We start from the raw sequence: 25,190 nt of genomic DNA, 5'->3' as shown, positions 1-25,190 counted from the left end.
TTTGATAGTGAGAGTAGGTATTGATCGGCCAGCATTCTTTCTGTAGTGTTGAGCTTCCAAAATATTTAAAACGACTTTAAAAATAGGGGTTTATCTTGGGGGGGGGAAAAAAACCCAACAGACTGGTTTGGGTTTTTATTTGCAGAAAAGTTGTGGGGTTTCGTAAATCTTTGCTAGATACTAATCTTAAAACCCAAAAAGAATCCCCAAAACCCCCAAACTTGATGCTTTTTATTTTTTTTTACCAGAGTGGCTATAACAATAGATCTGACACTGTCTTATATCCTTCCGCAACAAGATCCATTTCTTTCAGGCAATTACCGGCTTCTCTTTCAGATAAGATATAGGTTTATTGAGTTTCCTACTGTGCAATTACAGTTCTCAAGAACAGATTACTAGGTACGAGCAGCCCGCATGATGGAGCTGATTGCAGTGGAAAGTCAACGTGATGGGGTTTTTTTTCGGTGGTGATCTGGAATATATAGGGAGAAACTTCAGTGTCGTTACCGATCGATTTTACTTCATGGCCAGACTAATTCTTGCACAAACTAGTGATGTGTGCAGCTGCAAAATGAATTTCTTTCTTTAATACGGAAAACACTAAGATCCACCATTAGCTTAAAGCACACTTTCCAATTTCCAGCCTGTAATGAGAAAGACAAATAATATTCATTTTTACAGTGCTTGTTGCAAAATAATTTTTTATTGTGTAAACTGATGACACTTGAGGAAAACATGTTTCATATTTTAGCGGTGTTGGGTAAGATGCTCCTGTTCGGTGCATTTATAAAAGATTATGAAATGTTAGGGACCCAAAGAGGGGCTCATTCATATGCAGACACTGTGCTTCCAGGATTAGCATTCCATTCCCAACACCAACTGCACTAGGATTGCCTTGTGGGATTGTTGCTTTTGGAAGGTGAGGACAATTATTTTAAAGCATGTAGCAGACATATGTGTGTGTTTTAAACTCTATCAGCTTAAACGGCTTCTCAGAACATGCATCTTCTTTTTACAATTAACAGGTAGCTTTATTTTTTAGAATAACTGTGTCTCAGTGAAAACTGCTTTGTATTCCCATGCTTCCCCCATATTATGCTTGCTCAAGTTACAAGCTTATGCAAATATTTTTCATTCTGTCATTACTCTGCAAGGCTGAAGATCTAGTCAGGCTTAGCTCTTTGTGCGGGAGGATGCTTCTGCTATGGGTAACTGTGCAAATTCCAGGGCACGACGCATTTTTATATACAACATTTTTTTTTTTGGTAATTTCAGTTTATGCTCCTTGCCTTAATTATTTAGTTGATGGACTGTAGTTCTAAGCGCTGTCTTTATAGAAAGAAAAAGGTGTCTCTCCCAGTAAAAGGGTGCTGCAGAAGGAGTCTAATGCCATGACGTTATCTAAGATGAATCTGTTAGAGCCAAATGGCCTTAAATTAATGGGCATTTTTGCTAGTAAAATAAGCGAGTCTGGACAATTGTAGAAGATGGATATTGTTCTGCAGAAGTCAGCTGTACTGTGCTTTAATTAAAAATAAGGGAGTTGAACAATTTTCTCATATGTTGGCACCCTTATTATTTCTATGACATTGAAGCGTTAAATAGGTACAAAATCTCTGCTTACCTCTAGTACAGGGTAGGCAATATTGCCAATAATGTTGTAAAGGTGACTCTAGTCAATCATAAATGTCAAATATAATGACAGTTACGATACTTCAGGCATTTTAAAAATGAAGCATAAATGTTAAATTTATATAGCTTGTCCAATGCTATTAACACAGGTTGGTTTCCATGGATTAGGTTTTGATGTCTGCTGCTCTGGCTGACTCCAGTGGGGTGTTGGCACTTGTGAAAGCGAGCGTGCTGTACTGTCTTAAAGTAATTGTTCTCTGCAAGGCGAAACTTGGGGACATGGACATGACACGTGTCATCATTATTACAGCTGTATATAGTAACTGGGCACTGCATCACCAGTCTTGGTTTTCTCTTCGTACTTAAAAAAATGTCCTGATTTCTATCACTTGTGAATCTTGCGCTGTCATGAGGTGCTGGTGATCGGTGGCGGTCACAGCGCGGGTCTCTTCCACCTGTATTTTCGGTGGCGGTCACAGTGCGGGTCTCTTCCACCTGTATTTTACAGCTACCCCACCGGCATGGCCACATCTCCCATTAGCCAGCCGGGTCCTTATTAAGCACAGCAGTACCTTTCCCGTCTGTCACCCATTGGACTCCCTTTATTTTGCCCCTCGGTAGGGTGGTTGTGCTGGCCTGTGTCCCTCACCTCCTCCCTACTGTTGTCCCTCAGTTTGGAGAGGAAGGCTCTTGCAAGTGGTTTGCACGGCTGATTCCATGCCAGCCACGTGAAAAATGTGCGTTGCAAGTTTCTCCTCTTGCAAATAAATACACGTTGTTGGCATTTGGCTGAGTATGACATCAGTGCTGAAAGGTGGTCGTAACATCACATTTTTCTTCATTTTTTTAAAAAAGAGAATAAATTCTCTCAAGTACAGGGGGCTGTCCTTGCCTCTCCTCACTCTCTGGCCCAATTGCTCTACTCAATAGTAAGAGAGCTGATAAAAACTGTCAGGCTGAATCTTGGTATAACTCGGCTCAACTTTAATACTACTTAAATACTAATCAGTCAATTTATCATCTTGTTAACATGAAAGCTGGCACTTCTAGAGAGGCAGCAGTTGTGTGTTGTAACCCTGAAGATCCCCACCATCTTTTTGTAAATAAGATTTCAGTGAACAGTTTTAAAAGCTAGTAAATACTGGTCGTGTTTCCACTGAACTTAATCTGTTTAAAGACGTTTTTACACGTATCCTTTGTATATAGTCTAACATTTGCAATCTGGCAAATGATTCTGTGCCCCTCGCCTACAAAATGGTACCATCTATATAAGCCGTAGTGTTTCCAGTATGTGCTGCGAAGCGGCGCAGCAGTGGTGGTCTGGTGGTTAGTCTCTAATTCAGCAAAAGGCAAATGCCCTGGCGAGCTAGTGTTCTTGTTCAAAGCACATAGAATCATAGAAAGGTTTGGGTTGGAAAGGACCTTAAAGACCATCCAGTTCCACCCCCTGCCCTGGGCAGGGACACCTCCCACCAGCCCAGGTTGCTCCAAGCCCCGTCCAGCCTGGCCTTGAACCCCCCCAGGGATGGGGCAGCCACAGCTTCTCTGGGCAACCTGGGCCAGGGGCTCACCACCCTCACAGGAAAGAATTTCTTTATAATATCTAATCTAAATCTCCCCTCTCTGAAGCCATTACCCCTTCTCCTATCTGTACATGCCCTTGTAAAAAGTCCCTCTCCAGCTTTCTTATAGGCACCCTTCAGATACTGGAAGGCTGCTATAAGGGCTCCCTCGAGCTTTTTGTGTAGATTCTTCTTGCAAGTACTCGTGATTCAAGGGAAAGAAACTTAATTTAGTGTAAGTTAGTCTCCTAAGTATGCTCCTTTGGTCTGCTTGGTTCCATTGCGAAGTGTTTCGTGGCACCTCTGGAGATCCTTGTGTTTCTTAAACCATCCCAGGCTGAGAGAGAGCTCACTGCAATTGTCAGAGTGTTTCTTTTGGATTCTGACTTTTGGTGCATATTTGATTATTTTTTTTTTTCCCCATCTTTGTTCTGTACTGTTGGGGCCCACCATCTCCTCCTTAACATGAGAGGAACGTACAAGATGCCCATCTTTGTTTCTGTTGATGTTTGCTAAGCCTGACCGGACAAGCAATTGCCTGTATGAAATAGTATAGTACTTAAAATTAGATGCAGGCCTTAATATCTCATTCAGTTAATACTTGGTTGGTGGAATTCAAGTCAATAAATATATTTTTTTTCCTGAATTAGGCAGTGTATGTGGTTGAACTCCTTTTCCCTCAAGGTACTATGCTTCAGTGCATATTGAGAGAGATCTGCTGCTGCTCTGAATGCACGTAGTGCCTTGTTTATCGCTGAGAAAAGCTGCTGAAACTGGAGGGATTTCTCCTGTAAACTCTGCGCCCAACTACAAACTTCCCTCAGCTGGCCCTGGATGCCCCAGAAACGGAGAAGGACTTCAGTGGGCCTTAGCAGTTTCGCAGCCATTGAAGAGGTGGCTCAGTGAACCTTTCTACTTAAAGATGTGAAAAATGGAGTTGTTGAAATCTCTAACGTGAATCACTTCTACATTGCCCTTGTAGATAGTACTTTGTTCTACAAATAGACAACACAGCCATGTGGTGGTCTGAGCATTTAGCGCTGCTTGCATCCCTTAAGTGTACAGCTTCACCAACTGCAGAGAAACTCTTCCATTTTCTGTAATGATAAAACATAATTATTTTAAATAATTTTGCTGCTTCTGGAAGCAGATTCTTTCATGAGTTCATGAATTTTTGAATGTAAGTAGGATATGCGAGTGCGGAGTAAATCATTGTCTGATCTGTCAAAAAGAACAGCAGTGATACAGCAGAAAAATGAACTTCAGGCACCACCACGTGGGATCCGCTCCGAGCCCAGTGTGTGCGCAGGGGCAGGGTGTCAAATGGGCTCCGCTAGAATTCTCCGTGGGCAGTATGGAATTGTCTAAGCTGCTTTAGATGCTTTGTGTTTTTCGTTTCAGCACATGCCACCTGCCTCCTCTGCTGCTGACGAATCCAGTGTGCGGGGCGGTCTGTGTTCTAAATGTTAACTGCACTGAAGCTGGCGATCAGGCCATTTGTATTTGGCTATATGTTCCTAATTATATGGATAATCATTTGAACATTGCTTAAAGTTTTACTTTGGGAATTTGGCTCTTACAAGGCCCATTTTATAATTAGTTTATTTGCATTCTCCTTATTCCTTATTAATAAATCATGGTTCAGCAGTTTCAGCCCACTACTTTGATCCCGGTGTCTCGTGATTCACAAACGGTTTCGTTCCCTGTTGGCATTTAAAATGCAGCCTTGTGGCAATGCAGACAAGCGCGCATGGCTACAGTTTGAAGAATTAGCGGTTCTGCGTATCGCAACGTACTAATGAGTGACTCGTTCCTCCTGTTCATATGTGGTTGCTCATTAAGTGAGCGAGGTGAGGTCATTAGTCGGCGAATCCCCGGTGGCATGACCTCATGGTCGAACTCAGGCAGTGGGCATCCGTGCTTTATGGCATCTGTTACCATTGATTATTTTTAAATTTATTTTTTTTTTTAACTGTAGGAAAGAGGTTTCAGCCAAGGAAGGAGGAAACAAACATTTTGCTTCTAGGAAACGGCAATTTTGGGAATCTTCTTCTAATGAGGGGAAAAATAAAATTAACAAATAAACAGAGAATTCATGGGAATCAAAGAAACATTGATAATTGTTGAATAATTTGATACATGCTTTGACTTGTTCTAGGTAGGTACGTATCAAGAGCACTGAAATTCATCCTTTTCTTTTGGACTCATCTTCTTTCCTTAAGGTTGGCTGATAGGATGAGGGGTAACGGTTTTAAATTGAAAGAGGGGAGATTTAGATTAGATATTAGGAAGAATTCTTTCCTGTGAGGGTGGTGAGCCTGTGGCCCAGGTTGCCCAGCGAAGCTGTGGCTGCCCCATCCCTGGAGGGGTTCAAGGCCGGGTTGGACGGGGCTTGGAGCAACCTGGGCTGGTGGGAGGTGTCCCTGCCCACGGCAGGGGGTGGCACTGGGTGGGCTTTAAGGTCTCTTCTAATCCGAACCATTCTATGATCTGAGGTGCTTCCCATTGCCTGCAATATGTAGGATTGAAACCTCCTCTGAAGAAAAGTGGTTGCAGTGAAAATAGGACGCCTCATACTACTGGAAGTTTCTTTGCTGTCCCTTTTGGTCCCACTGTGGTGCCAGGTACATGGTTGAGGCGTCCCTCCCTTTTGCTGCAGACAGAGGGGCCCATCTTCTCAGTACGCATTCTGCAGTACTAGAAGTAGAAATTAATTTTAGTCTTTTCCTTAGATGCAAATACCACCACTTCTAGTGAAAGAAATGACTCCAGTCAAAAGATCTCTGTAGCCTGAAATAGTTTAAAGCCTGTAAATCCTTTAGGGATCAGGTTCGTTTACTTGAATATACTCCATACTTAATAAGGATTGCTTCATAACACTTCTTGCACTCGAGGCAGGAGGAACATGTAGGATTCTTTCAGCCACATCAATGAACTTGTGTCTGACCTTTGATGTAATCTTTCTTTGCTATAGCTTCATTGTATATGGAACGGGGAAAAATATCAAGTGCTGCATCTCATTCGCAGAAACACTTTGAAGTTAAATTCCCCATTATAAAACACTTCCACATCCCTGGAGGGAAGACAATAGAACTGCAAGCTGCTAGTCACTTATACATTGCATATGTGAAGGAGAAGGGAAGTTATATATATACACATTGCATTATAATGTACTTTATCCAATGGACTGAGTCTAAATATAATAACTGAACAAAAATGTGTTAGCTCATTATGGTTCAATGGTATAAAAATGGGTTGGAAGTAGGTGTTGGGTTTTTTTTCTGGAAGAGTCTGAAATAAAAATAGTTCTGGAAGCGATGCTGACCAAAGAAAAGACCTGAACCAAGTGCAGGATGGTTTGTATGTGTGGACACAAAGGACGAGCCTTGCTTTTTATATGCTCTATGTTAAACCTGTTTTCTACAGTCCAGTTTACAAATGCTGTAGTTGTATCCAGATGCCTGGGACCCTAGGTACAAATATTCTCGATGTGCAGGGGCTACATTTCACGTTTTCGGTGTGACAGTTAAGGTTTATCCAGGGATTTGGGCGGTGAGCAGTCGTGAAGCCTGCCTCTTAAGGAAGAGGCAGGTAAGTAATTCTGCGTCTGTGCTGTCTGACTCTTGTGCAAATCGGGTAACCTGAAAGCCGAGAGAGTTATCGGTGAAGTAATGTCTCCCCTACAATTATTGCAGTGCACTTTTGTCTGACTTCTGCAGCAAAACGTAAGCAATAATGCTTACCATCCTGCTTAACTTCGGCATCCCCATTAGCCAATCAGTAGGAGAAACTTCAAAATCCAGTGAAGTTTATACAAGTTCTGTACCGGAGTGGTTTGGTGGAAGAAACAGACCCAAATTATCCCCTCTGTAGAAGAAAGGCAGGGGGAGTTCAGCTGCCATTCATTCTGTCGGTGCTGATGGAGCAGAAATCAAGGGTGTGGGCTCCCCTCTAAGGACGTGTGTGTCTGGGGCTGCAGGTGATGATGCCTATTAAATTCTTATCAATTACTAAAGGACACAAGGAAGGCAAGGTGAAAAGGCGAGGGCAGACGTAGCACAAATCCATACGTGAGCTATTTGTACAGTTCATCAAATTCACATTTCCAATCACTGAATAGCACGTTCTCTGCAAGGAGGAGGTTTTGTAATGTCTGTAGCTGAGCAGGAAGAAAATAAATAGTGCCGCCTTGTTTTATCTCCTTGCATGTGTTTTAATGGCTTTGAGCAGCTTCGTATGTTAATGCTAAAATGGGCAACGGTACAGTATGCACAACTTAAATTTAAATCACTTAAATGATTAATGTTTAATTTGTTCTTGCAATTAACTCATTCCCAGTGGCAGTGGCAATGGTTCTGAGATAAGACTTGTTTGTATCATTGAACTGTTGGCGTTCGTTGCCATAAAATGCAACGAGAGCTGATGTGTTCTTGAGTAAAAGAAGATTAGCGTGGCTCTGCATGGTGAGAAGGTTCAGTATAACTGCAGTGGTGCTTTCTAAACAGGAGCTGCTTCTCAGGACTTCTGTTAGCTATTTAATGGATTTATTTATTGTTGAGGAATAAAAAAATTAAAATGCTAACAAGCAGGTGTAATCTCCGAATAATGATTATTTTTATTTTTATTTTTTTTAATAGCAATCAATTCAGGGTTTGGTTGTGTTTTGTGTTTTTTTTTTTTTTCCTCAGTCTGACTTTACCAGGACTACTTAAGGAATCAAATTATCTGGTGATAGAAACTTCCCTTTTGGAGACACTGTGAGCCCCTGGCAGAACTAAGGTACTGAAACTTGCTACAACCCAGGCCCTGCTGCCCTGCCATGTGGCAAGAGGATCCTCCTTATGAACCCATTTAGTAATTGTTTTAACTTAAGGAGTGGGACTGCTTCCCCCCCCCCCCCCTTATATCAAATTCTAAATCTGTTCTTTCCTGTCTGTATCAGGAAAATCTTACTAGTGCCAGTGGCCGTTAGCTACACCAGGAATGAGCGGAGTTGACCCAAATTTACATTACGCACGTTGTACCTTGGCATGAATTCGCCCGTTTGTAGATAAGCGTGAAACTTTACAGGCTGTTTGAGCAACTGCCCGTCCCTTTATAGCACAGGCACATAAAACTTTGAAGCATTTCATATTATGTGCCTGCAGCAAAGAGGGATTTCATAGCCACCGAAGTAAGAAAGAGCCACGTTATTGAAGGATCATCTACTTTCCTGGCAAGTAGAGGGACAAACTGTGAAATGTGCATTAAAGTATCCTGGGAATTTAAGCACCTGATGTATATGTTGTACCTCTGCGAATTTCAGGTGGTATAGAGGAATGCAGGGGAGTTGTCAGCTTTTTTTATATTTTTAAATGAAACGAAAAAGCAGACATGCTATAATAATGGAAGTAATTTATTAAACCTGCAGTTTGGTCAGTCGTTTGGAGATAGCAAAAAGACATTATAAGGAATATGCATAATATGCTTACTCACAAATTCGTCGGTACTTTCAGCCCGTAAGTGTCATCTGTTCTCCTGCAGGAACAGGGTGGCAGGTTCACAGTAACATTTATAGGGGCTTAAAATGCAGAACATGCCCGAAGAAAACATGTCCCTCTGATTTGTGGTGCCCATGGGAGCCATTTTCTTCAGCGGGTCATTTTATTTTTTAATAATTGGATGCTATCATTGATTTGAGCTGCAAGCCACCTGGTATCTTACTTAAGGACCATGTTTACTGTCTTAGACGACACAATCTATCCCAGTTGGGCTGACTCCGGAAAGTCAGCTGGTTAGCTTATGTGAGAAAGCACCGCGTCTATAAAATGCCTATGCAGCTTAGTGTTCTCCTACGAAAATTGTCTTTATAAGTGGTATGGCTTTAGTCATTCTCAAAACGTTTTCCCTCTGCACAGAAATTCTACTCTTGCTCTAATAGAATATTTAAAATAAAAAAATCTGTCCTCATCTCGGAGCTCCATGAGAAATTGTATGTTTTACCTTGGTTGAACAGCTTCTCCACTGACATCAAGCCTCTTTAGTTTGTCCTTGCGCGGTACCCTTTTTTGGAAAGAAGGGTAGAAATAAAGAGTTTAAAGAAATGCTGAGATCAGTGGACTTTGCCATGGAATCAAACGCGTATTGCCTGGCTGGATTTGGTCTGCAGACCAATAAATGACTTGCTCTTTGAAACTATGATGATAGATGTGGAAAGTGATTAGCCAGCTAATTAACAAGCCGTCATACTTATTAATCACAGAAAGACTTAGTAAGTCACCAAAAGGTTGGCTTCATGCTGCTTATGAAAAACAGCATGATACTTTTTTTTTTTTTAAAAACATTTTTTTAATTGATGAAGAGGAGGATGAATGGATGTCGGCCGAAGCAGTGGACAGCCAGAGCTCTCCCTCTCTCTCCCCCAGCCGAGCAGTCAGAGAGCTGTACTGGCAATCAGCTCCCCAGATTTATGTGGATCTAAACAATTTCAGATACGGCCAAATGAAAACTTAATAATAAAAAGGAATTCAGCTGTGAAATGAACTTCCAGAAATGAGCTAAGCCACAGTTTCCCCGCCTTCAGTCCATGCTGCAACAACCACCGCTTTCTCTTTGTGTTATAAATCCTTATTTATGGATTTAACAGATAGAGGCAAGAGTAGATGACCCAAAGGTGCACATGGATTAGGGGATTTTATTTTTATTGCATGAGGCAAAATAAAATTTAAAAAAAATAACTTCAGGAAACACAAATAAATAATCTTTAAAAGGCAATAAACACAAATATATTCCTTTTGCAGGTGTTCTCTGTTAGTGTGTGTACGGCACGAAGCAGCATTGGGTCATTGAAATAGAAACCCCTGTGAGTAAAACTATAAGGAATTACTGCTTTTGTGTAGCACAAACCAAAAGCTTTGTCGCTTTTGCTGTGCTACGAAGGAAAAGATGTGTAATTATAAAATTGTCTCGGCATTTTGCTGAGCTGAGACACACCGTTTACCCAATCTTACACTTTAAAGCAACGCTTTCCCGTGGCTCCTGCAGGCTCTCAAGGTCAGCTGCGTTTGTTTGATGGTAATGGGCGTTGGAAACCGATGCAATCAATATTAGCTCACGTGCTTATCTCCTGCCAAGGAGTTCCCTGTGCAATTTCCATTCCATTTTACTTTTCTTGAGCTAGTGGAATGCCAAAAAAAAATACGTCTTGTGGAAAAATGGATGCGAAAATAAACATTCGCTAATTTTGTAGTGGTTATCTGTCTATTATTTGCCATTCTGATAGTAATCATCTGTTTAACGATATACACAGGACCATTGTATACAAAGAACAAAACCAGGCAGTTGATGCTGCCAGACTAATTTATATTGGCAGTGTTAATTTTTCAAGTTACCTAGAAACTGCTGAAGACAGGCTTAATTAAAAGTGCCCTGCATCTCTTTAGAAACGGGTATTTAACGCCCTCAAATACTCAATGCCAAGATCATTCTCTTGGTTTGATACTCAGCCACCAGGAGAGGACTCACCTATTTAACACCTCCTAGGGAGTGTTTTACCTCCTCCCTTAGAGGACCCTTCAGGACAAGCCAGGCGTGAATATTTTGCAGGGAGACTGAAGATCCTGAGTCTGGCTAGTAAAATGCCTGAGGGGCTGGTCAGCTCAGATTAAGGCTTTCTGGATAGGTGTGGTCGGGAAGATCCAGTTCCCACTGCAGGGTTTTTGCGTTCTGTGGGTTTACAGAAGTTCCTAACTCTTTGTGACTCTTTTCAACAAGCAGGATGAGGCCATACCAGTAGTAGGTGCTTCTCTCTGCCCACCCCTGCCTCCTGTGCTCCCAGCAAACGTGGGTGTCCTTGGCTGGGATTGCTCACTAGGGTGAGCAGGGGACTAGAGAGCTGGTTAGCACTCCAGGTCCTTGTGCAGATTACCTTCACTGAGATCTCCATCTTCAGCCTCAGGCTGTCTGTTTTGCTATCCACAGGAGAGGGAATCAATTATCAGTGCCAGAGGGTTAAGTTGGACTGGGTTCCTTATAAAAGGAACGAAAAATGATCGGAGGCGTGGTAACACCTCTCCTATGAGGAAAGGCTGAGGGAATTGGGGTTCTTCAGCCTGGAGAAGAGAAGGCTCCGGGGAGAACTTATTGCAGCCTTTTAATACTTAAAGGGGGCTTATAAGAAAAAAGGGGATAGAGTTTTTAATAGGGCCTGTTGCGATAGGACATGGGCTAGTGGTTTTAAACTAAAAAAGAGTAGATTTAGACAACATAGGAGGAAGAAATATTTTACAATGAGGGTGATGAGACACTGGCCCAGGTTGGCCAGAGAGGTGGTAGACTCCCCATCCCTGGAAACATTCAAGGCCAGGTTGGACGGGGCTCTGAGCAACCTGATCTTGTTGAAGATGTCCCTGCTCATTGTGGGGGGTTGGACTAGATGACTTTTAAAGGTCTCTTCCAACCCAAACCATTTTATGGAAAGCTGTGACACCAACGGCTGACAGTGGATGTGTCACTTGGCTGGAGAAAGTAACACGTGAAATCTGGTATCGCTACCCGAGGTAGTTGAGATTGATGCACTGTGGATGTTTTGTTGCAGTACAATTTTAAAATCCTAAATATACAAAATCCGAAAGGGTGGGTATTGACTGCTTGACTAATTTGAGGGTGTTGTGAGGAACATCCCGTTGCAGTATGAAGCTGACTGTGTCTATTGTCTGTTTCCCTTGATGGACTGTTTCAGAAAGCTGTCTAATGTCTTGAAAGACGTAGGTGTCAAGGAATCTGAAAGAATATCTGTTTCCATCCATGCCATCAACAAAGAGGCGTTTTAGAGGATGTTACATTCCTAGTGCTGGGGACAGATTTTGGCTTTGTCAAACCAAGTATAGGATTTGGTCGTCTGTCAGTTTTACACAACATTGCTCTTTTGCAGCAAGCCATTTCCTATGGAAAACTGCTTCTTCACCAAACTAGCTTTATCTGCAAGAGCTGAAAGATCCAACCGCTGTAGAGGTTAGAGGATAATTTCCTCTTGAAGGATTTGCTGGTATGTCTATGTGAATATACTACTGTAAAAGCTTCCCTATAACTCCTTGTAATTTATGACTTGAAGATGTTTGACTCAAGGATGCAATACATACTAACACCATACGTGGACATTTGGTCACTGCTGGGAGGGAAACGTGCCATCTGCTGAAGCAAAATCAGTTCCTCCAGGTTTTCTTGGTGGTCTCTCATGCACGTAATAGTGGAGTCCAACTCGACTTAGTGCATCAGATCTAATGGGATCTGCAGGTCATAGCCTGTAGCAATCTCCCAAACCCATGTAATTAAAAACTAAACATTTGTGTTGTCTGTAGTTCCTAGTTGCAACTGAGGTGTCACGTTTTCCTTTTCCCTGGGCTGTCATTTCTGGCAGTTTGTAAGAACCTCCTAGCCAGCCTAATTAAATAATCAAAACTGCTGCTTCCCTCTCCATTTCTTGTTCTCATTCCTTTATCCAGTATTTTCCAGAACTTAACAAAGCCGTAAAAACAGTAATTAGTGCTCTAATTGGTTATAAATAATAATATAACAGACTTACTGTCAAAATAACAACCACAAAGCAATCTGCTCTTTGAGAATCTTTCAAATTCACAGCACTAAGGCATTCTAAGTAGTAAATTATATTACAGTAATTTGCTTCAAAAAAATATACCCTGTAAATTTATTTTAGCCTGACAGCTGTGACAAGCTGTATGTATCTGTTTCAGGTCTGGTTGCTCAGCTCTCTTCTGGTCTGTAGTGCCCATTAAAGGATTGCGTCTACTCCCAATTTTGTATTTTTACTATTTGCTATGTACCAAATTCATAAGCTCTGTGTTGTTGCGTTGGTTTTTTGTTGGTGGTTCCCCCCCCCCCCCCCCCCCCCGGCTTTGCAATCCCGGCAAAAATCTTATCAGCCCCAATGTAGTGTTACTCGACTGTTTTCTTTGTCTCTTGCAGCTGGTAAATTATTAATGAAGCTGCTAACGGGGAGCGGGGTGGTCAGGCGGAGCGGGTGGGGATGCTGGTTGGAGAAGATGGACAGGGGGAAGTTGGGGGAGCCCCAGGCAGCTGACGGCGGGGCGCAGATGGTGGGAACGCACGGATCGCTGACCGCCAGGTTTCCCCACGTTAAATTTTTTTTCTGCCTGAGGGCAGGACAAAAGGGTACTTTCCAGCAGCAATGACGGAAAGAAAACAGATGGATGGAATACGTGAGAAGAGCTTGTGGCAGTGAGAATTCACACTTTAATAGATATCGATAGTTTAGTATTCTTAATCTTTTTATTCTTACTCAAGCCCCTGAAAATTGATTAAAATGTTATTTGCAGTCTCCCATTACAAAATTAATAGGAAAGCATAGGGGACACACATCTACTGTTTAATACTGGCATGCTGGTTTAGATGCTGTGTAGCGCTAATGTCGTTATTGACATGTAGCAGTCTCTGGGACTCGCGAGTCATGATGAGGTAATCTAGAGACGGGGCGCTTTCCACCCACCCAAAAGTGATAAATACAACCTTTGGCAGAATCCTCAGCTTGCTCATTTGCCATAAAACCCTCGAGAAATCGCGCACGTACATGAGACACAGCTGCAACAAACAACAATATTCACTGCATTTTTTTTTTTATTTTCTTTTTTTGAGAGAAAGAGTGGCAGTGCTTACTGAATTATTTAATGCTATAGGGATCTTACGAATTTATAGACCTTCTTGGTAAGCTGATAACATTTGATCACGTGTTTGAAGGGTGGGTTTTGTCTAAAAGTGTCAGAGTTTATCATGCAATCTCCTAAAGAAAGGGGAAGGAGGCTTTTTTTTTTCCCCTCACCGCTCTCGTTAGGTGCTAGCACTGAATCTCCACCCGTTTTGGGGGAGGGGAATAATAAAGTCAGCAGTAAGTCATAGCTAAAAGGCATAATCTCAGGTTAGAGCTGTTTCTTTTTCCGAAATATGCTGATTCAGGAAGAAATGTGCCCGGGAAGGTTGACTCAGCTCTTCCTTCTTCCAAGGCAAGATACCCCAGAGGGTATCCCACCACAATAGGATTTTATTCTCAGTATTGAAACTGAGATTTTCGTTTGCTCAATGTAATTATTGCGACTGTCTTGGCATGCTTCCCAAGGCTTCTCAAAGCCGGAGTCAAAATGTTCTGACTTGTCTGCTGAAGCGTGTGCTATCGCCTTCTCCCCCAGCCCTGGCCTAGTGGCTGCCTTTCAGTAAGGCTGGGTGTATTTGCAGGTACTTTGGCACTGGTTAGTTGGTTGTTTTTTGGTTTTAGTTTTGGTTTGTTTTTTTTTTCATGGAAGTTATTTCTTCCTGCAAGTACTTATTTGAGCATTTTTCAAAACTTTTTTGTCAAACTACAGATGAGATGTTTGCATTTGAAATTACAGAAGAAACATTAACTCAAGAAGAGAGTATTTGCTGCACGGTGCGGATTCTGGGAGAATGCCCCAGGCACCCAAAGAAGAAAGAGCTAAAGTAGTAATTTTGATCCAGTGGATTTGTAAAACATCTTTGTATTTTCTATAGAATGCTTTTTTCCTAGGATGCTTTTTCTCAGTAACGCTGTTCTCGGGATGTTCAGTGCTTTACACGTGCACAGATGGGTTAATACAGGCAAAGCCTCGTCAGCAGCGTGTGTCAGGGGAAGGTAAACGACGGGTAATTTGAACAGCCGGATGAAGTTGCCCCATGGTATTTGCTTTCCTTGTATCGTAGTACAGGTCGTAGCATACAAGGCTGAAAAATCCAAGTGCCGCCTTAGGTGGACTGCCCAAAGGTGGCTGTGGGGAGAGGCGTATGCCCTTTAAGTATTAATACTTAGATTCTCTTTGCCCTCACCACATACACATTCTATGCGTATCTAACTGGAGATTGTCTTTCCTTATAAAATATGGTAGTTACCCAATAAAAATGCCTTAACTGTGATGGTACGTGTCAAAGATGATCCCTTCTTGCTAAAGGCTGCAGGGCAGGGAAGTGTGTGTATCCTTCATCCTCTCCCCCTACAGCGTTCTTGCTGAAAAGGATCCTTGGTGAATGTATTTATAATTAGTATTTGGGTGTATCATTTGTCTGCATATCAGAGCTAAATCATACAGTTAACTGCATTTGTAGCTCTTGCTTGGTTTGACTAACAAGCCCGTTGAAGTGGGTCGAAGGTAAGCGGTTTGTCTTGTAAATGGGTTAGGACGTGGCTCCAGGTGGCTGTTGGGCTATCAAAGGAAACTGTAAATTGCTGGCTCTTTCCCAATGCCTGCTGAGGTCTGTGTACGCTCCTCTGTTTGGCGAGGGCATTTTCCGCCTGAATCGCAGGAGACGGTCCTCGACAGGCTTTGGTCGCTCTTTGGAAGGGCAGAACCTGCCCTCTGCTGGGTTGTGCAAGTATTAAGAAACTGATAACTTACAGAGCTTCCCATAAGACTAAAAAATTGCATATTTAGCTTTAATTGGCTTCTGCTAGTCTGTCCTAAAGCTACCAACTAGTTCTTCTGTGTTTCGGCATGCCGACTTTTTAAAACGCATTAAACCAACGCACTGGAAATGAGCAAGCCGAAAAAAGCACCGCGATGCCTCAAAGATTATAAATTGCAGATTAAATCTGGACATTTGAGTTTTAACGAGAATGTGTTGATGGCAACTTGAGACAGCAGTCAGTGGTGAGTTTTTAATGTGGTTTGGGATTGAAAGGTGTTGTATAATGCTGGAGTTAAGAGTCTCTTAAAAATTTATACAGATCGAAACCAACCCCAAGGAGTGGATATGCGGAGCCTGGCATAGAAATGAAGCGTTAGGAGCAAAGAGCCATTTGGAAATAGATCTGGGCTGGTCACTGTCCCGTCCTGAGGCGTTCTCTGTCCAGTAAGTCCTTTGCGTGAGCAGGCTTGTATTTATTACATGAAAAGCTGGGTTGGACGCGTTGCTGAGAGCAATAGAGGCCATTGAAAAGGGATTAAAAGGGGAAGACTGGCCAAAGGCTTGAATAGCAAATATTCTTTCTGGGAAGGAAGTTTTCTCTTCAGGAAGGAACCCGTGGTAGATGGCTCCCCTGTCTCTTTGAGGTGCTCCTTTCCCAGAGGCAGCTGAATCACATTGTTCACTTGACTTTTAACCAGAAATCACCTTTTAAAGTCAAAACCAAGAAACAGATCTCAGCAGCTAAAGGCAGCCCAGTGTGATATTGAAGGATTATGTCATGGTTTGGGATCTGTCCTCAGACCAGGACAGATCACTCCTGAACTTTCGTCTCAGTAGTGGAAGACGTTATTGTCATACAAAAACTATCTATTTATCATCCATTAAAACTAGGGACAGGAGCATTCGCTCGCCGTTAGTATGAAAAAAAAAAAGCCTGTTGAGAAGGGGGTTGATAGGTTCATAAAAGGAAGGGGACAAGTTGGGGACAGGAATCGGTATTGCATGTCTCTTGAGGCACACTACTTGGCAGAATGACATAGTTCTTGAATATTTCTCCCCTCTATATCGTCAGTGAAAATTTTAAATCAAATCCTAGCTGGCAAGATAGATTTGCAGTGAGGATAGTATTAGCTTTATACTAGGCTTGCTAGATAGGACCTAATGACAAAAGAAATTTAATTTAATAAAACCTGGACCCATACAAGCTAGCCTAGTGCTTCAGTTCTTGGTCTGCTTGAACAGTTGCATAGCAGAGTGAAGCCTGTCAGGTAAGTCTGAGGAGACAGTAGAAATTAAATAGCTATTTTAGTTTCTTATTTACTAAAGTCAATAAAATAATTTTTAAATGGCTTCTATAACCTCATACGCAATAGTGTCCTCCTTGGCTTTTCACAAATTAGCTTGATGGTGCTTGTTCAACTGAAATCCTGGGGAGCAACCCAGGGCTTGATCCCGAAGACGAGAGCTCAGGCTGCAGTCTCGCCGAATGTGAAGACCTCTGTATGGCAAAGGTGAAGTGTGTCCTTGCGTGAGCTCCTTGAAGAAGGTTTGGAAGATGTGGTACCTTAGAGGAGAGAAGGCTTTGGCTGTGAAATGTGGTAAATTTAAGTTCCTGTGGACTCACAGGAGGTTACGGGTGGCTGAAGGATTGCGGTGGAAGGCAGGTGACTGGTCAGGGATGCCAGGACGTAGCAGCTTTCCTCAGTGATTTAGTGGCATGTCACTGGTCACATCGCATCGGAGGTGAATTGCAATAGTTGACATTTGACCATAGATCTTTACAATGCCTTGAAATCCCAGTGGTGCTAGATGCTAAAAATTTTCTGGTTTTTTTTTCCCCTTTCCTATATTACTAAAGAAAAAACAACCAAGCAAACGGTACAAAACAACCAGCTGATGTCGGTGGCTAGCCGTCTGATTTATGGTATTACATATTAAGATGTGGTTTTACATGGAAGATGGGGAGAATCAGGGGCTTTCCTGAACGGATCATACTTTTTTCTGCTCTCTGAGCAGCATTGTTGGTATTCAGTTTTAGTTTTCTTGATCTCGGAAGAGATCTTTTAACCAACTCATTGAATCAATGTATCTTTACAACACCGTTATAATTACTTTAAACTGATACGTGCTGTTTATGTACGTGTGCCCTGGTGTCTATAGGGTTAGGTGCCTCAATCCTTGCAGCGGTCCATGCAGACGCTCGGAAGGTGATGCCTTTCTAGGATGAATTCTCGTCTCTGCAGGACTGAGATGGCATTTGCTACCAGCAGCACAAATATTTCTTCTATCTGGCTGTGGGGAGGGATAATAACAAGGCAGTCATTTCCCCCGCTTGCTTCTGCGTTATTCCCAGGGCAGAAGTTAATGACTAGCAAACAGCATCGCAGGTGAAGGGGAATGTAGGAGTCCTGCCCGCGTGTATCTGCTGGGAATCCTGTGTAAAGCTATTCTGTTGAGTTAATTCGATAAATACTTCGGGAAATCACAATTGGGAAATTACAGTATGCTTAACGCCTCTGTGCAACGCACAACGAGCTGGGTTTGACTCTTCACCTGCGTTTGGCAGCTACAGGAACAAAAACATGCCCTCAGCCTGGTTTTCCTTTCCATTTACTGAAGCGGCTCAGAAATGAGATTAAAGGACCCACCGGGCAAGCTGGCACTAGAAATATTTAAATACGAGTATCAAAGTATAGACAAAACATTGAGGAAAGGTTTTGAACAAGTAAATGAGTAGATATATTGGGTTAAAATGCTTCTAAACAAAATCAGTCCTTTCAACTGGAAATAGCTGAATTTTAGACTTCTGAAATGGTTATAATTTGTGCCAGACTCACAGGATTACTGGAGAGGTAGTTGTAAGTCACAAAGTGTAATAACAGGTAGTTTGGAAACAACATTAAAGTCTGGTTTTATTTTATTTTATTTTATTTTATTTTATTTTATTTTATTTTATTTTATTTTATTTTATTTTATTTTATTTTATTCCTTTCTCAAGAACCGTTTCCATATTTCAAAGTACAATTGCTGTGTGTTCCCCATCCTGGAAGCTGTAACGTGTGCTTTGCTTCCCTGCAGTGAATTTGAGCGAAACCGATGTACCTGCTAAGGAAACCAGGCGTGTGCATCCATCGCAGCTCCGGGGGCGTTCCTTTGGGACGGAATACAGCCCCTTTGAGACGGAGCCACCCTCATTGCTGGCCTCAAAGGAAACGGTCTCTCTTCACACTCCTCGTAGTGATGGTTTTGTTTGTCCAACCCCGGTAGGAGCCCGTGTGGGTGCTGTGGGAGCAGGAGCGTGAGGCTGGGCCAGAGGCAGCTTCTGGGCCAGTCCCGCCACTGGCAACTGGCTTAGGTGTGCTGCAAAACTGCTGCCAAAGTGTTAAAACATCACTTTTTTGGCTTGAGCTGCTGCAGAAACCTATAGGTTTCTTGTTAAAGTCCTGATTTGTGTGTTTTAGCAGTAGCGTCTTAAACTAAGTTAAAGGAGTGATAGCGGTGGTTTTACTATCAGTGTATGTGATATATAAGACGATACGTGAGAAGCCTTATAGCAACCAGCCACACAATTTTAAAACTTAACTTTTCCTCTAAAAATGCGCAAATGAATGCGGCCGACTAATTGGTTTACAGCAACAAAATGAGAGGTGTCTCTTTCTCATTCCCTACTTAACCGTGTCGTCATTCAACTTTTCAGTCCCACTATCTGAAAAAAAAAAAACAAACAAAAACCCAGCCGGGAAGTTGCGCGAATGCTTTCTTGCTGGACACATAATGCAGATTTTAGGGCAATACGAATTTTTATGACAATCCAGATGTTTTGCAATTAAAGGCAGGGATTGCGTTTAATCAGGGATATCAGCCAAATCATCCTCCTCCATAAAATCCCTCTTCCTCTGCAGCAGCTTCCTAAAGTTACGCTTATAATGGAAAGACGAATGTTTATTATGGGTACCGGGCACGCTTTGCTGTGCTCTTACATTTTATAACAGGCAAATGAACAGAGCGAGAGAGCAGGATTATAGAGGAGCTCTCGCCTGTTACGTTGTGGGTGTTTTCAAAATGTGCGCTTGAGAAGAATGCATTAACTAAAAAAACACCTAGAGGAGGAAAATCCTTAGTTTTTATCCAGTGGAGTTGTAGATTAATATGTGTCTCTGCTCTGTTTTCTGGTCAGTGAACTAGAAGATGCTTGGCCTCTGTCTCATGCCAGGGTTTATTTTGGGATGGGGAAATAAACACCACAACTGCCACTGGATGCCAGATGTTTGGAAGGAGAAAATTATATGCAAGGCTTGGAGCAATGCTTTTCACGCTTGTGAACACTTTAATACAACAGGCAAAGCCAAAATACGCTTCTTGATGGTACTTCAGATTCCTCCTGTTCTCACGTGAGAAAACATTCAAACCCAGAACAAGCTGCTTAAAAGCAGATATTCACAGATTAATAGAATTTAGGTATCGGTAACTTCTCCAACGTGATTTCATTTTGGTTTATTTTCCAGGATTGTGTTAGTTCTTTTTTTGCTAGGTACAATTTCGCAAATAAAAGATGATTGATCAAAAGTCAGTGGCATCTAGTGAGCATGCGTGTAAATAAATTTATGGAGATATTAGTCCTGCTCTGGAGCACACGCGTGATTTCCCAGCAAGCAATTCCAGTGGCTTTAAATTAATACATCAGCAAAATTTAGAAGTGTTTGTAGAGAATGGAGGCTGAATACTGGAAGTGAAATAATCTGCAACTGCTTCCAAGGTGAAGGAATGGTAGCTGAGGGGAAAAAAAACCCCAAACTGGAAAATAGATTCTGGGGCAACAGACAAACCTTGATTTTTTAGGATAGATATAACGTTTCTAATTGCTCAAGTGGGCTATAAAAGGTCTCTCTTTCTGTTTGCACCATCTGAAAGCCACAGCTCTCCCTGAAGCGCGTAGTGTAAGCCGCTTGCAATTCATCCGCTCCGTCCTGGAAAGGAGAAAAGCAAATTGACCCCACTGGCATTTAAACCTGTGGATTTAAGGAATATTTTATTCAGGATTAGACCACTAAGCCATTCCTCCTGGCTATTTAAACAATTTTATTCTAAGAAGGACGCGAGAGTGCAAATATTATTGTTAACTGTACTTGGAGGTAGGAGCTGTGTATTTCTATTGCTGGTGAGTTTGTTTTATCAGCCACTTTATTTTTGAAGGAATGGCAATGTCTTGGTCAGCAATGCCTTGCGGTGGCTGTGATCTAAGATTTTCGTTATTCCTTTCCTGTGGGATCACTTCTGATCACCCAAAAGTTTCTTTCCCCCTTGTTTATCATCTTCTCCCCCAGGTGCCGGGGAAGGTCGAAGGAACTCAGGAGTTCCAGAGGCAAGAGAAGCCTGGGGAGCGTCCCCAGTTACCCTGATGGGCGCAGATCTGGTTTTGATCTCCCCGCCACAAGTCAGTTACAGCAAATTTGCGTGATTTTCTGACCGGGGGAAAATGTCAGTGACAAATTGTTGCATTTGTTTCGCTTATTGAAACTGGGATGTAAGCTCCTGTTGTCGCTAAGAAGCTACATGGCTGAGCTCATAGCATCCATCTTTACCTTGTTCGACATAAACATTCAGAGGCAAAGAGAGGCTTCTGAACTTGATAAAACCTGCCTTTAATTCCTTTAAGCATTTTTGTTTCCTTCCTAGAGTAGCTAGTCTCTTCTAATATCCAAAACACTGGCCATTTGTATATGTTTGGTTTCATATTCATGGTAATATTTTCCAATAATAATAATATAGTGAGCAGAGAAAATAAACAGCCTCAAGCATGCAGATAATAATTCAGGAACGTTTTTCACTATGCGGCAACATATTCCTAAAATACCTTTGCGGCATGGCTGCCTTTTGTTTTGAAATAATTCTCGATATTTCAGTCGTTCGGGTCCTGCTGTTCGCCTCTTGCTGCAGGGTACGGTTTGGAATTTGCTGACAACAGGGGGCAGAGCGAGTTTATGTTTTAAAGGAAGAGAAATCACTGTCAGAGGAGTCAATGATTTTATTTATTTTATTATTTTTTTTTTCAAATGTAAGCCTCGTCTTATTGAAAGAGATAATAGCAAGTACTTCTCTGTTTAAATCAGCTGTGCAGAACTCGTGGATATCTAAGCATTTCCAAGGGCTCATTGCTATCTTAGATCCTTTTTTATAAAGCAGATAAGGCAGTTAATCTATAAGTTTGTATTTGTGTAGGTTGATTCAAAATCTTTTTATTAACTGTTTATTTAATTTTAGCCACCCAATATGGCCCTGGCAAGCTCTCAGCATACTTCTGGCTGCCTTGACTGTCTAAAGAGACTTTTGGCAGGGTCCTAGGTCTGGGATTTGCACGCTTTTTCCATCCTAACAAGCATGCTTGAGGCGCCTAACCATACTTAGAAAATAAAAAAGGAACAAACTTCACTTAACCATGAAAGGAGTAGGAAGGGAATCTGTTGCTGCCGTTATTACCTCCACACGCCTTGAGCCAATTTGGACTTTGATGCTGAAGAAGCGGCAACCTGTTGCACTTAAAGAAAGGCACAAAAGCATCCTCTACTGCCTTTGTAATTATTGCTTCCTTTTATTTAAAGTGGTAAAGCGTAGCTTTGAGGGTATCATTGTAATTTTTTCCAAATATTCATAGTTATGTGACAAGGTAACACGTTGCTCCAGGAACAGACTGCAATCCTAACTTCATATTTTGAAGGCTTTTTCTAAAATTACTAGTCGTTTACTGTGGATTCGGTGCTAGTGACCCAAGTTTCATATTAATATGTATACGAGCTATCACCTAGGGAAAATATTTGCGGGTCCCATCAGAGCTGTGAATAACAGCTCACAGATAACTCAGTAAATGAAGTACTCGACTATGGGCTTCATAGTCTTGAATTTTCCTTCTCTTAATGCTGGAATTGGATTTCTTGATACATCTGATGTATAGTCAGAACCTAGACTTTTTTGGTTTTAGCTGACCCCAACTGAATTATTAGGGGCTTTGTTAAGCCAATGGCTAAGGGCAGCCTTCATTTAGAATAGGACATTGGAAATTCCATGTATATTCTTTATATGGAAATGTTTATACAGTATAAACTTCTGCTTAGCAAAGCAACTCTTTTTCATCTGGACAGTCTCTCCATACAATGCATCATGCCAGACAATAGATGAAGTGTTTTAATGGTGGTAAGCAGTGTGTGTGTGCATGTATATACATATTAAAAATATATATTTATAGATGTTCAACCACATGCGAAATGTCCTTTCGTTTCCTGCCTTTTAAGGGGAGATTGTATCACACAGCTACCTACCCCCAGTAGGATGTTTAGCTCCCACATTTGGATCCCTCAGAGCTCCTTTTTTGAAGTGGGAGAGAGACAGATTACCTACACGTTATGAATGGACCAGTCTGTCCCTTAGAAGCTGTAATTAAAATTGGTAAGTTTTGCTACATGTTGCAAAAAACATGGGGAAATGACTTCGAAATGGTGATAGCGTGTGTAGTAGCTGTTTAAAATACTGCTACTAATAATGAATTCCTGAAGACAATATTCATCTGATGTCTAAACTTCTGCATGGTCTCTGTGTAGCAGCGGAGACGCCGTGTTTCCCAAAATAAGTTTTACTGTTTCAAATGACTGCAAACAAAAATTGCAAACATCTTTGTCGTTTACAGACATGTGATCAAAAAAATCCATTCCGAAACTGTTTGTTGTCCAGTTGCTTTCAGGGATGAAAGGAAGGCAAAGGCAATGCGACAGAATGCTCTTTCTGTAATATTTATAATTGTGATGTAAATAATTTAGTCTAGATTATATTCCGATATTTCCTTCTTGCTTTAAAGGAGCAATGGGAACAGCCTTAACCCTCTTGCCTACCGCGTGCACTGTCCAAACGTGGATTCTCTTTATTTAACTGTCAAGTATCCAGCTCCGTTTCCCGTATTATGAGATGGCCGCCCTTCTGCATTGCACATCCCCGATCCCCCATGAACCTTCTGTCAATGAGTGCAATGTACATCGGCTGGAGCAGTTGGACCAGCTGAGATGCAAAAAAAACCAACGCATTGAAGTATTTGAAATAAATGTATACCAAAGTAACAGTTACTTTGGCGTCAATTAGTACGTGCTTAAGGATTTCCTTCGATAGGAACGCTCTTCCCAAATAGACAAAATTATCATGTAAGGGACAACAATATCTGTTCTACAGCTGAAACGATTACAGACAAGCAAAGCCACGCTGGCTATTTAATGCCTAGGGAAGAGCTGCTTGTCCTACAGTTCTCATTCATCGTTCACTCCAATACTAATTTGTCCAGGAAACGCTTTCCAGTTTTATACTGGTTTATTGATACACTGACGCACTGAAAATTCAAATGTGGCTTAAAGATATAGTGTGTAAATATTACATTGTAAGTGTAAATTGTCCAAATTGGTTCTATAGAGCCATTAGCCATTAATTTGTATCCTTGATGGTTGTATATTCAGCCCTGATCATTTTTATAATTCAAAGACAATGCTACGTGAAAAAGTTTCCTATAAAGCATTAATATATCACTAAATATTAACGGGTTTAGCTGTGAATTTTGAACGTATGCCAGTCCAAACAATTTCAAAATGCAATGTGTATTTTTGCTTTTGAAGCAGAAATGCCAAATGCAACTAGAGGAAATGGGTGGTTTTATTTTTAGATGCAGAGCGCTGCTTCTCACAGGCTTCCTCCTGAGGGAGACTACAACAGTTCTCAGCAACCTTTAGTAGGACTGGGCGAGAACAGCTTTGATTTCTGCTGTTGATGTCTTAATAGTCATAGCCGCAGATTTGGTTGCCTGTATCACTATCTCATGTTGGGGTAATTTGAAAAATGAAGTAAAATACTAAGTGTCCCAGGTGAAGCCAGTTACCCGCGGTTTGGGTGAGACCTGGTCACGTATTTGTGAGTTTTAGGTGGGTCCGCCACTTGCTACGCTGGGGATGTGGCATGGCTGGTACATGAGTAAAACTCCTCTGGGCTTCATTTGCACTTTGTTATTGCGTCGTCTTGTGAAGCTGCAGCTGAATCTGGATAATACTGACTTGAAAACGAGCAAGCAAGATGGCACTGTTGTATCGTGATGTTCAGTGGCCATTGAGCCCATCGTCCCCCTAAAGAGAAAGGAGCAGATCCTTGCAGTGACACAGACAAAAAAAAAAAAAGATTGTCACTACGCATAATGACGAAAAATGGATCTCATCGTTATGAAATGCTTCCTGAAATTCAGCCTGAGCTTTCTTCATACTGATTTTCCTCCTGCATATCCTTAAGTTAAACGATTTTTACCTTCCTGATGACCTGCGTGCCATCCGCTTAATTATTTCCTTGGTCTTTCCACAGTGGTGTGTTGGAAGATGTGGCTATCTGCCCCTGGGATGGAGATTTAGGAATAGTTTAGTAGGGTTGATCTCACTCTTTGGCCAAACTGGAGAGGCTGAAGGGGTGGGGGGCTGTTTCTAGAGCTTCATTCCGTAGCTTCTGCTGAGTTGGTGTGCTCCTGTCTTGGAAGGAGTAGCTATCTTATCCGGGATGGAA

This window comes from Larus michahellis, chromosome 4 (assembly GCF_964199755.1).
Source record: "Larus michahellis chromosome 4, bLarMic1.1, whole genome shotgun sequence".
Taxonomy (NCBI): Eukaryota; Metazoa; Chordata; class Aves; order Charadriiformes; family Laridae; genus Larus; species Larus michahellis.
This window is presented reverse-complemented; position numbering follows the sequence as displayed.